General features: G+C 44.9%; 1 protein-coding gene across 1 annotated transcript in view; it reads right to left on the bottom strand.

Annotated features, from left to right (window-relative positions):
* Positions 1 to 12,352, bottom strand: part of agbl4 (AGBL carboxypeptidase 4) — a 1,138,261-nt gene that overhangs the window by 818,483 nt on the left and 307,426 nt on the right. The gene's annotated exons all lie outside the window — the stretch shown is intronic.

Genomic DNA, 12,352 nt, shown 5'->3' with positions numbered 1-12,352 from the left:
CCCAGTTCAAGACTTTTACTCCTGCCTTATCTCTGTCCTTTTCCATGGTAATGCTAAATCTAACTGAACTGTGATCACTGTCCCCAATATGGTCGCCAACTGTCACTTCACCCACTTGCCCTTCTTCGTTCCCCAAGACTAGGTCTAGAATTGCATCTCTTCTCGTTGGGTTTGTCACTAATTGGTTGAAAAAATTTTCCTGGACACACTGCATGAATTTTTCTCCCTCAGTGCCCCTTATATTGTTTGAATCCCAGTTGATATTAGGATAGTTGAAGTCTCCTACAATTATTGCTGTAAAGTTGATTAAAACCCAATACTTTTACGTAAAATATTTCCTTAACAATACAACTATGATGTGTATAGATTTATAATTTATTCAAAACTAGGATTCTATAGAAAGTTTAAGCAACTGGAAGTTACATTTGAAATTAATTTTTTTCTTTAATGTTGTATGATCTTATAGCCATCATGTTAAAAAATAGCAATACTCACATTAAAATAGGTACCCAAAATCTAACTGACGGGTCACTGTTGCTTTTAAATTCCTCTATGTATAAAAATTAATTTCATTGATATTTAACTCTCATTGTTCACAATGCAGAGCATAATGTTCCCAGTTTTCAAATTTTAATGGATGAAGAAGTTAAATGAATTTTATATCTAGCAACTTAATTTAAGGAGACATGCTGCTAAAATTCAGCAATATTTATCATCTGAGTACAGTTCAAATTGAAAACATTCAAGAACAAATGAGATATGGCAGGGAACATCTTCTGATCAAATTTCTCTTTCCCCCCCTTCCTGACCCATCTGCAGCAGGGACTATAATTCCACGTACATGAACTTCACAGACAGTCTGCGAAAGAATCATGTCAGTGAGCCAGTGATGCTTAAGTACCTGTTTCACATGAGATAGCCCTTGCCCATTTTGGATCTGCAGAGGGCAAGAGCAGATTTAAAGGATTATCACCGCCAACCTGCATGTGGTCTGTCAATAGCGTTCTTCACTTATGGGAATATTTTTTATGATCTTTTTTTCCAATCAAACCTGTCTAAATCTGTTATGGACTTGATTTTCCAGGCACGTTTCTCATTAGAAGCACCAAGCTTTATTTACAGGCTGCAGCAGCAGTTACATGCTTCCATCAATCTCCACAACTAGAAGAAAAACTCCCACTCTCAGGTTTCCCATGCTTAGAGCCAATTCGTTCATACTATCATGTGATACTATACAACACAATAAGTCTTAAAGCTACAGTCACTACATTCCTTAAAGTTATAATTACTACATTTCTCCCCCTTTAAATTTTTTGTGCTATTTGTATTTACAAGAACATCTACTTTCATGACATTACAAGTATACGCGCGGGTCATGGAATTATAAGTTCAGTCTCACAGGTGGTTTCCTGATCCGGGTGGAACATCGTAGCTCCATGACGTAGAAACATAGAAAATAGGAGCAGGATTAGGTCATTCAGCCCTTTGAGCCTGCTCCGCTACTCAATATGATCATTGCTGATCCTCTATCTCAATGCCAGACTCCTGTGCTCTCCCCATGCATCTTGATGCCTTTAGAATCCAGAAATCTATTGATTTTCTTCTTAAATAAATTCAGTGACTTGGCTTCCACAGCCTTCTGTGGTAGAGAATTCCATAGGTTCACGACTCACTGAGTGAAGAAATTTCTCATCTCAAACCTAAATAGTCTACCCCATATTCTGAGACTGTGACCCCTTGTTCTGGACCCCCAGCCAGAGGAAATATCATCCCTGCCATAGTCTGTCCATCCCTGTCATAATTTTACATGTTTCAATGAGATCCCCTCTCATTCTTCTAAACTCCATTGAATACAGGCCTAGTCATCCCAATCTCTCTCATACAACAATCCTGCCATCCCAGGAATCAGCCTGTTGAACCTTCGCTGCACTCCCTCTATGGCAAGTAAATCATTTCTCAGGTAAGGAGACAAAAACTGCACACAATACTTCAGGCATGGTCTCACCAAAGCCCTGTACAGCTGCAGTAAGACATCCTTCCTACTGTACTCAAATCGTCTCGCAATGAAGGTTAACAAACCATTTGTCTTCTTAATTGCTTGCTGCACCTACATGCTGGCTTTCAGTGATTGGTGTGCAATGACACCCAGGTCCCTTTGTACATCAAATCTCTTACAGGATCCACATTATCTGGAACCACAGCAACATCAGGTACCTCTTTAGGTACAAGCAATTCAGTGTTATCTACTCTGACAAAGGCATCTGGTATGTCTATCCTTGGTTGAACAATTTCAACAGGGATCATGGGTTCTACAATGGTTACAGGTGGAACATCATTTTATTGGGGTTTCTCCCTTCTTCTCAAATGATCCACGTGTTTGCTGGCAATCCGGTCAGAGAAACTATTACACCAGGTAACCAACCCAATCCATCACTGAAGTTCTGTACATGTACTGCTTCACCAACAGTAAATTCTCGCTCTCGACTATACAAATCATGGGTCGCTTTTTGATTCCCTTGACTTTTCTCCACCTTACCTTCCAAATTGGGAAGTACCAGGCTTAATCTCGGTTGAAGGCATCGCTTCATAAGGAACTCTGAAGGTGTTGAACCTGTAGTAGTGTGGTGGGGGGGGGGGGGTTCTTCTATAGTGAAACAGGAAATTTGAAAGTTAAGTCTCCAATGATCCTCCTGATAATTTTTTCAACCCAGCTTTAAAAGTCTGTACTGCTCTCTCAGCTAATCCACTTAATGACGGATGATAAGGTGCCGTCTTCATGTGTTTGATACCATTTAGGCTCACAAGTCTTTGAAATTCAGCACTAGTAAATGCAGTGCCATTGTCTGGGATGATTACTTCTGGCAATCCATGTATAAAAAAGCTTTGGCATAACATTTCGATAGTCATACCTGACATTGGCGACCTAACCTCATACAAGTCTAGCCATTTGGAATGTACGTCAGTAGGAACATGTGCCTAGAAAAGGATCAAAGTAATCTATGTGCAATCTCACCCAGAGCCTACCAGGCCATTCCCACAGATGCAGTGGGGCCACAACAGGTAACTTCTGTAGTTGTTGGTATTGTGTAGTAATTAACCATACCTAAGAATGACTTGAGTTCAGAGACATTTTTAGACAAAGGTGACTCCTTAATAGCTTTAACTTCTTCTTCCACCGGGTGTACCCTTGGGCATCCACCCAGAAGCTCAAATAAAAAACTCTGCTTGCCTGAAAGTTACACTTCTCTTTTTCAAACGCACACCTACTTCTAAAAATCGTTTCAAAACTTCCTCCAAATTAGCCAAGTGTTCAGCTTCCGTGAACCCTGTTATTTGGACATCATCCAGGTAGACAACGACTTGGGGTAATCCTTGTAGCAAATTCTGTTGTCCTCTGGAACAGGCGAAAGAAACACCAAAGGGCAGACAATTGTATTGATATAACCCTTTGTGGATGTTTATAGCTGCAAACTCTCTGGAGGTATCATCCAGTTCCAGCTGCTGATACGCATGACTCATATCTAGTTTAGTATAAGTTGTTCCTCCTGCTAATTTAGCATAGAGATCCTCAATCTTGGGGATAGGGTACTCATCCAACTTGGTAGCTTTGCTTACTCTTAGCTTATACTCCCCACAGATCCAGATGGTCTGATCCGGTTTTAAGGCAGGGACTATAGGAGTTGCCCACTCTGAGAATTGAACCGGCTGTATGACCCCCAACCTCTCTAAATGGTTCAATTCGGTGTCATCCTTCTCCCTCAGAGCATATGGCACCAACCTTGCTTTAAAGAAATGAGGAGTTGCTTCCGAGTCAACATAGATTTTAGCCTGTAGGCCTTTGATTCTCCTCACTTTGTCTCGAAAAATCTTGTCAGATTTCTTTAGCAGCTCTGTCAGTCCTCCTACTCATAGCTGGAAAATTTCAGACCAACTTAGTTTAATTTCCTTCAACCAGTCATGACCTAGAAGGCTTGGTCCTTCGCTTTCTACTATCACCGGGAGTTGTGCTATTTAATGCTTATAATGAACAAGTACAGTGGTAATGCCCTTCACTTGGATGTTTTGCCAGTATAAATTTTCAATTTGGCTGAAGTCTGCTCCAAATTCAATTGTTGAGTACCCTTGTATAAATATTTGAAGGTGTGTTTTCCCACTACAATGGTTGAAGCACCAGGGTTTACTTGCATCATTAAAGCTTTTCCATTGAGTAACAGTGATTGGCTGTCTTCCCTACTTTTGCATTAAATAGGGAGTAAGTATCAGAATTGGTGGTTTTTGGTTCTTCCACATTATGTACTTCAATTAACTTAGTTTGCTGCCTGGGAGTATGTCTCAATCTTGCTTTACAATGCTTTAGTACGTGTCCTCTTTTATGGCAAAAATAGCATTCCACCTCTTTAAAACAGCAAGTTTCAGGAGTATGATTGCTTCCACATCGGTAACAATTCATTTTCAGATTTTCTGCTGAGCTGTTTCCTGTATTTATTTAAAATTTTTGGGTAATGGGGACTGTCTCCTCCTTCACGGTGGAGTCCCGGCTTTTCGTGCCACACCCAGCTGTCCATTCCCACCACAACTGGAATACCGCGCCATTTTGTGCACCTTGTTTAGCCTGCGCTTCAGTGCTTTCCATTGCAAGCGCTATTCCAATGTTTTTTTTAAAATCGAGGTTTACTTCAGCTAATAATCATCATTGAATGGCATTATCTTGCACACCGCAGACCAAATGATCCCTGAGCATATCGCTTAGGGTCTCCCCAAAATCACAAGTGTTCAGTCAGTTTTCAATTTCGCCAGGTATGTAGCAATGGTCTCCCCCAGGGCTTTAACCCTCAAATTAAACCTGAGCCTCTGCATGGTGACTGAGGGTTTGGATTGAAAGTGTCCCTTAATGAGGTCTACCAATTCACTGAAGGTCTTCAAATTGGGGACATTCGGGGCCGTCAAACTTTGGATTAAATTAAAGGTTTTACTCCCACAAACGCTTTGGAGAATTGCTCTCCTCTTTTCCCCATTATTTCACTTGCCTGGAAATAGGATTCGAGGCGTTCTACATATTGACACCAATCCTATGTGGTTGGCTCGAAGGGGTCAATCCTGCCAAAATGTGGCATATCTGGTGAGTATATCTTCCTTTTCTTCTGTTTAAACAAGATTCTCACAGTGGCTGGGTGAGGGACAACGCTGGACCTGATTTATCCTTGTCGCCACTTTGTTATGGACTTAATTTTCCAGATAGGTTTCTCATTGAGAACATAAAACTTTATTTACAGGCTGCAGCAGCAGTTACATGTTTCCACCAAGCTCCACAACTAGAAGAAGAGCTCCCACTCTCAGGTTTCCCACATTTAGAGCCGATTCGTTCATACTGTCACGTGGTACTATACAACACAATGAGTCTTAAAGCTACAGTCACTACGTTCCTTAAAGCTACAATTACTACAAAATCCTTAACAGCAGAAACTTATTTTGTCAAGGACCTGTATGATTCACTAAACCTTGTATGATCCTGCTTGCTTTAGAAGCCATGGTCTAGTGAGATGCACTGTAAATTTAACCCCTTCACTCTTCTATAGGCTATTTACATGTTTAATCAGATAACCCCTTTCCCCAGCATTATTAGAGCAACTAGTACCCTGGTGAATGCAGTCAGAGTTTGTGGAATGGTCATTGAGTGAAACACAAGTTACAAGAACTGCAAGTAGACATGACAAGAGAGAAAAAAGATAAATGAGCAATGGCTTGGCATTCCACTGGGCCTATCTTCAGCTAATACAGGACCAGAAGGCATTTTCTACATCTTTTCAGATTGCTATAATCTAGTACTTAGTACTTACAACAGTTCTTAGTAGGGACTAAAGGGTTAATATAAGTAAAATCATGGAAAGAATGGAGGGGAACCAGGGATGGAGTGGACTCCAAGGTTTTTGGATGTTTCACTGGAGATTTGGTGGAGGAGGTGGAAAAGAGGAGAGGTGTTCTCTGTCCACAGTGGGGAAGGAGGCCTCCCAAACACATGCTCAAAAGGTAGTGGGAGAACATAGCCATGGAGGTCAATGACTCAATGACAGAAGTCAAGCCTCAAGGATCTGAATACAGTGCCGCAATTGCTTCACACGAATGGTCAAGGTCAGTGAAATCTTTAAAAGCCATATTCTAGTATCACCTCAGCCACTGCTCAAATTATCAGACTCCTACCACTCAACTATCAACAATTTCTATTAATCAGGTCTCAAACCTAACATTTATATGCTTCAACTCAGCCTCACAAACTTAGCACTGCCGCAAGCCTCACATCCAGATCTCACAGGTTGCACACACTGCCAGCTATTTAACCATGATAACCACATCAGCCAAAGAGATTGCATGACACACGCTGTTACATTTCCTCCCTCTTGCCCGAGAAGGTGGAGCACAAACGAAGGCAGGAGATAACCAAAAGGGAACAGGGACTTCTGCATGTTCTAACCCCCATGGAGGAGACAAAGGCTGGCCATTATTTGAATGTTCACTGATGGCCAGCAGTGGGGTTGAATCCATTGAAGATGACTGTGTCTTCATACTGAATCATCCTTCTCACATTCCAATTCCTCCTCATCACACACTCTCTTCTGATTAACAATCTATAAATGGTTAAAGCATCCATCGTTTACTTTTCCCCGCTTCCTGCACCACAGCCTTAACCTTGTGCATTGTTTCTTTCAGTTACCCATGAGTTGCAACCTAGTTACATAGTGGTGGAACAAGAAGCAGAAAGTGATAATGAAGATATAAACATCATCACTTTTTTCACATACACAGCCAGCAGCTCAGATACTGTCAGTGTACACACCTCAGAGGATAGATTAGAGATGGGGCTGGGATTTGCAGCTCCGAAGTGGATGATATTGGAGGCAAGGGGTTCATAAAATTGCGTGGGGTGGTGTTAGAATTGACCTCCGACATCATCAAGTGAGTCCACATTTCACCAAGGGTGGATGGTAACTCATGTGGAAACAGAGTGCATTTCTGCAAAACAGGCATTTTACACAACATTAACTTTGTTGAGGAGCCAAATTAATGCAATTTTATGGGCCTCTCTGAAGTTTACAAGGAGTGCACAAAGGACACGGCATGTTGGAGCCTCAGCAGGTATTTAAGGACAGCAACAGACAGCAGCTGAAGGCATAGATGCAATTGGCCAAGAGGTCAGGCAGTTTGCCTTCATAGGAAAACTGGTGCCACAAGGTGACAGCGTTTAGCATGGAGTGGGGGAAGTTGAGGAGCCAGTGATCTGGGGTCGAGCCCCATTGTCCCCTTAACCTCCTGGCATGGGTCAATTGAGAAGGGCCTGACAGGAGGTGGAGGGGCAATGCTGTAATAACAGCACCTGGCAGAGTGTCCCTTCAGATCAGCAGTGCCCAAGTGCCATGAGCATCATCCATTTAGGATGAGGGTCCTCCAGAGAGGAAGAGAACCTGACAGGACAGCAGCAACCCCCTGGCCACCTGCAGGGGCAACCTTGGGATGGGGAAGTGGCAGAAGGTCACAGGGAAAACTGTGAGCAGGTGCCAGCACAGAGAAGATAGTGCCCTGTAGCAAGGATGTACAGACAAAGGATGACGTATTTGAAGATATTGAAGAGGCAATGTCACCGATGACTGTGCCTCTCCCAAGAGGCTATGACTGATCTCTGTGCCCTGCTGGTGGAACAGTGGTTGCACTGGTAGTCACCGGATGCCAGTGACTGTCAAGGTCATCATGGCCCTGTGTTTCTCTGTGTCTAGCTCATTCCACAGCCCCACATGTGTGGCATTTCCCAATCAACTGCATAAATCTGCATCAAGATGGTGACTGATGTCTTCATCAGGAGCGCCAGCTAATAGATACATAATTGAACTGATGCAGATAGTCAGGCCAAGACAGCCAAAGGATTTGGTGCCATCACTGGAATCCCCCAGTTGCAATGTCTCATGGACTGCCCACATGTAACTGTCAAGACTCCCACAGGCCAGCCAGCAGCCTTCATTAACAGGAATGGATACCATTCCATCCAATGTGTAACTGTTCCATGAGCACCTCCAGCAGATCCTGCACATTACCCTGGGAACAGCTACAATGTATACATACTCTGGACCCCCTTGTGATGCACCCTAGGCTGGAGGCAGAAGAGCAATACAACACAAAACATGCAATGACCCGATTCACCATTGAATAGACCATAGGTCTATTCGAGATGAGATTCAAGTGTCTGGATCATTCTGATCGTTCACACTTCAATATGCCCAGGAAGGGTCTCCTGGATTGTGGTAGTATGCTGTGCATTACACAAATGTGCACTGGAGAGGGTATGGCCCTGGCTGCTTAAAAATTAGTGGAGCATGGATCATCCTCAGATGAAGATGAAAATGAGGAAGTGGATGACCAACCATAGTATCCTGAACTAAATGAGGGGCCACATGGAGGGTACCAAGATATAGGTGCAAGGGAGGAATGGGAGGTGCATATACACACTTGATCCACATGACCCTTCCCATTGCAGCCAACCAACCAAATAAAGGTACACATTCTACCTACACTGTTGCCATTTAACCCAGCCCTAAGCCCAGGCCACCTTGCCCATTGCTACCTGGCCCTGCAATATACAAAAAATGACCACATTTGCCATGGTTGCTCCTGCACTGCCAGGGGGCCACCAACAATAGATGGAAACTTGTAGAAAACAAATAAATCCTTTAGTACAAACATAATTAGGCAGAAGCAGAAACACCCTAACTATCAATTCATCCATTATTCCCAAGTTCATCTCGCATGTTTTCTTAATTTGTTTAGGAGTGCTCCTATGTGGTGTACCCTACTCACTGCCAGATGAGATGGGGGCAGGTTGCTGACCTTGCTGCCTCGTGGCCTGGAATGACCTTGGTGGCTATCCTCTGGTAGTATTAGGCCTGGAGCAGGGGGAGCAGGAGCCTCTTCTGTCGTCAACTTGAGGGGCTGGTGTTGCTAACAGAGGGGCTGAGGAATTGCTGTCCACAGCAGGACTGCCCTATGAGGAGTCCCCAAATGCAGAAGGCAGACACTTTTCCTCTCTTGTAAGATATATTTGTGTCTCCCTGCTAACCTGAGAACAATGAGGACTTGTTGAAGAAGCCAGCTGTCTCATTCCCCCTCTCGCCTTGCCACTGCTGCATAAATCTCATGGACAAGGCAATGCTATGCATTCACTGACTGGTCTGCTGGGCCTGGTTCTCCATGAGGGTCATTAATCTCTCGATGGAGGAGACCACATGTACAGAGAGGTAAATGATAGAAATTATAGCTGGATGGACGCCTCCACTGATTGAGCCAGGGTGTGTATACCTTCTGGGAGCTCCACCAAATGTTCGTGCACCTCGCACTGAACTTCCAGCACCTTCCGTCTTATCAACAACACCAAAGGCACATAAACAGCTAGGAGCTCAATTGGCCATCCAGTGCAAGATCAATTCGAGCATGGGACCAGAATGTTCCCATCCTGCCTGCGGCAATTTCAATGGCGGGCGGCGACAGAGTGTCCAGCGGCAGGCAAAAAGTCACAACTCCGGCGTCATAAAAACAGGTTGCAACTCTTCCAATGATGTGTTTATGGCGGGCTGGTTATCCCACCAACTAGTGGCACGAACACAATTTGCATTCATTAACATGTCATGAATAATCATTAAAACAGCTGCTCGCTGGAATCTTGTCACGCCTTCCAATCTTGCGTCACACCAACATCGGCCTCAAATCCATTTGAAAAGGCGTAGCATGCACAAGTCAGACCTCAGTTCATTGGTAACTTAGAGGTGAGTGAAACATACACAGGCTACCTGCATAGAGGTGCGCAAGTCTTGTTGCGATGAACGCTACTCTGCTGGGGCTGTAAGGTTGGTCTGCTCCTGCTCTTTGCCTCCATTGTCTCGAGGAACACCACTGTGCTGTGGTACTCATGCAGGCCTCCACTTTTAGAAACTAGCATTTCAACCGGGGGTGGGCTGTGAGGCAAGGGTGTGATTGATGAACACGACGGGGTCAACAGGCAGGGAAGGCTGTGGAGTGGCAATGAGGAGGAAGGGCGAAATGAGGGGGGCAACGGGGAGGTAAGGTTGTGGAATGGCAGTGAGGGGCAAGGGAGAACATGAGGGGGGCCTTTCTGCCAGGAGTATGCTTAGAAAGAAAGGAGGAAGACCTCCTTGCGATGAAAGCCACTGAAAGCCAATGGCTTCATTAGCACTGTTAAAGGGCTACTCAGAACTCAGTGGCTTCACTCACAGTCCCTGCATCTCAAGAGTAACACATAGGAATGTAGAATTTGGGAAAGTAGGCAATAGTGAAGGAGGCACAGCTGTATCATATATGGCATTCCATCAATGAAGGCCTGTCATGTGTTCACCAGAATTGACACTCCGAACAGGCCAAAGGGCATCCACTCATTGACCATGAGCAACTGACTGGTCATTAATATGCCACATCAGAGATTAGTGCACAGAGCTAGGTTGGGTCACTTATCTCACTGAAACCTTAGTTGCATCCCACACAGGGCTTAAGATGTTACATATCTGCGACGCTATCTTGGTCACCTCGATATATGTGCTAGTGTCTCAGGGATAAGGTGGCATCAGCCACCATGCAAGTATGGCAGGAAAAACTATGAACCCTTACAGTTTCTAAATGCGTAATCTTCTGAGCTTCGCTTTCTTGCCCCTTGAATCATAAATGTCTTCAATGTTTCCTTTCAGAGAGAAGGCAAGAGCAGATATGGGTCCAGGGCTCAATGCTGATGGAGGAGGCGAAGGAAGGAGAGGCGACTCCATGTACATCTCCAGCAGGAGGTACATGGTCAAGCGGAGCCAGAGCATGAACAGGAGAGTCAGGAGGAGAGACCCAGAAAACTGGGGCAACTCGCCAGACCTGGGGTTTATTGTAGAACAGTCTCCTATTTACAAATGAGTGAGAGGCAATGCCATGCAGGTCTGCACTTGTCCTGAGCTCTGGTATATCACATGTGCCACATTCTTCATGAAGACCTGACGCCACATGGATTTGGAAGGTATCCCCTGCCAGTGGCTTTGAAGGTGACCGCAGCACTCAATTTCTTGGCCTCTGGCTCTTTCCAAGGATCAGCATGGAACCTGTGTGGTATCTTTCAGTTCGCAACACATTGATGCATGAAGGAGGTCACAGATGCTCTTTACAGAAAGGCCCATCGTTATGTCAGGTTTGCTCTGGACGTAGATAGCCAGGCTGCGAGATTCACCAGCTTCGCAACCCTCTCAGGCTTCCCAAGAGTGGCAGGGTGCAATAGGCTGCACCAGTGCGGCTATAGGGGCTTCTTGGCAGCAGGCCCTAATGTTTATAAACCGCAAGGGCTATCATTCCATCAATGTACAACTGCTGTGTGATCACCAGAAGTGCATACTGCACATTTGTGCATGGTACCCTGGGAGTTGCATTGACTCTTACATCCTGAGTCACTCCCAGGTGCCTGGGATTTTCAAAGGGCCATTACGTCTGCAGGTATGGCTGCTTGGTGGGATAAGGGGTACCCACTGAAACGCTGGCTGATGATGCCGATGCGACCCCCTCAGAGTCATTCCAAGGAGAGGTACAACGCTGCTCACAGCTCTGCATGCTTCCTTAGAGAGCAGACCATAGAGCTACTGAAGATGCACTTCAAATGCTTGGACCACTCAGGTGGCTCACTACGATACACTCCCAACAGGGTTTCTGCATTATCACAGTGTGTTGTGCCCTTCACAATCTGGCAATGCAAAGAGGTGAACCCCTGCCAGAGGATGAACTGGAGGAGGATGGGAGCTCATCGGAGGATGAAGATCCAGAAACCCAGGAATCTCACGAGGCCGCTGAGGGTCAGTATGAACACAATATGCCATAGAGGAAGGAAGACGTGGAAGGCATGCCGATGATACGTTAATTGCTGACAGGTTCCAGGAAGAGTAAAGTTAAGTGAGGGAATATGGCCACATCTCACCTAGCCTTCAATGCCGTTTTCTTTCAACTCAAGGGATGTCCACCCACTTTCAGTGAGAAAGAGTCTTGCATTCACACTTGCGCGTTCTGACCTCAAGAATCGCCAGGCCATGATCTTTGCTCTGGTCCATGGGGCTGTGTGTGTGAGCTCACTATGGGAACTGAGAGTCCACTTAGGAACAAGAGCGATGCGAGAGAAGACTTGAAGCCTTCGCCACCATCTAATGATGCAAACACTGCCGTGACTGAGATGTAGACATGCCTAGGGATCTCCTCCTCCCGTGCATATCTTTTCTTCTACCACTACGACAGAGGAAAGATAAATGCTGCTAGAATATCAATGCTGATGAGCTGCCCTCACTCA

Source organism: Cetorhinus maximus, chromosome 17 (genome assembly GCF_964194155.1).
Source record: "Cetorhinus maximus chromosome 17, sCetMax3.hap1.1, whole genome shotgun sequence".
Taxonomy (NCBI): Eukaryota; Metazoa; Chordata; class Chondrichthyes; order Lamniformes; family Cetorhinidae; genus Cetorhinus; species Cetorhinus maximus.
This window is presented reverse-complemented; position numbering and strand designations above follow the sequence as displayed.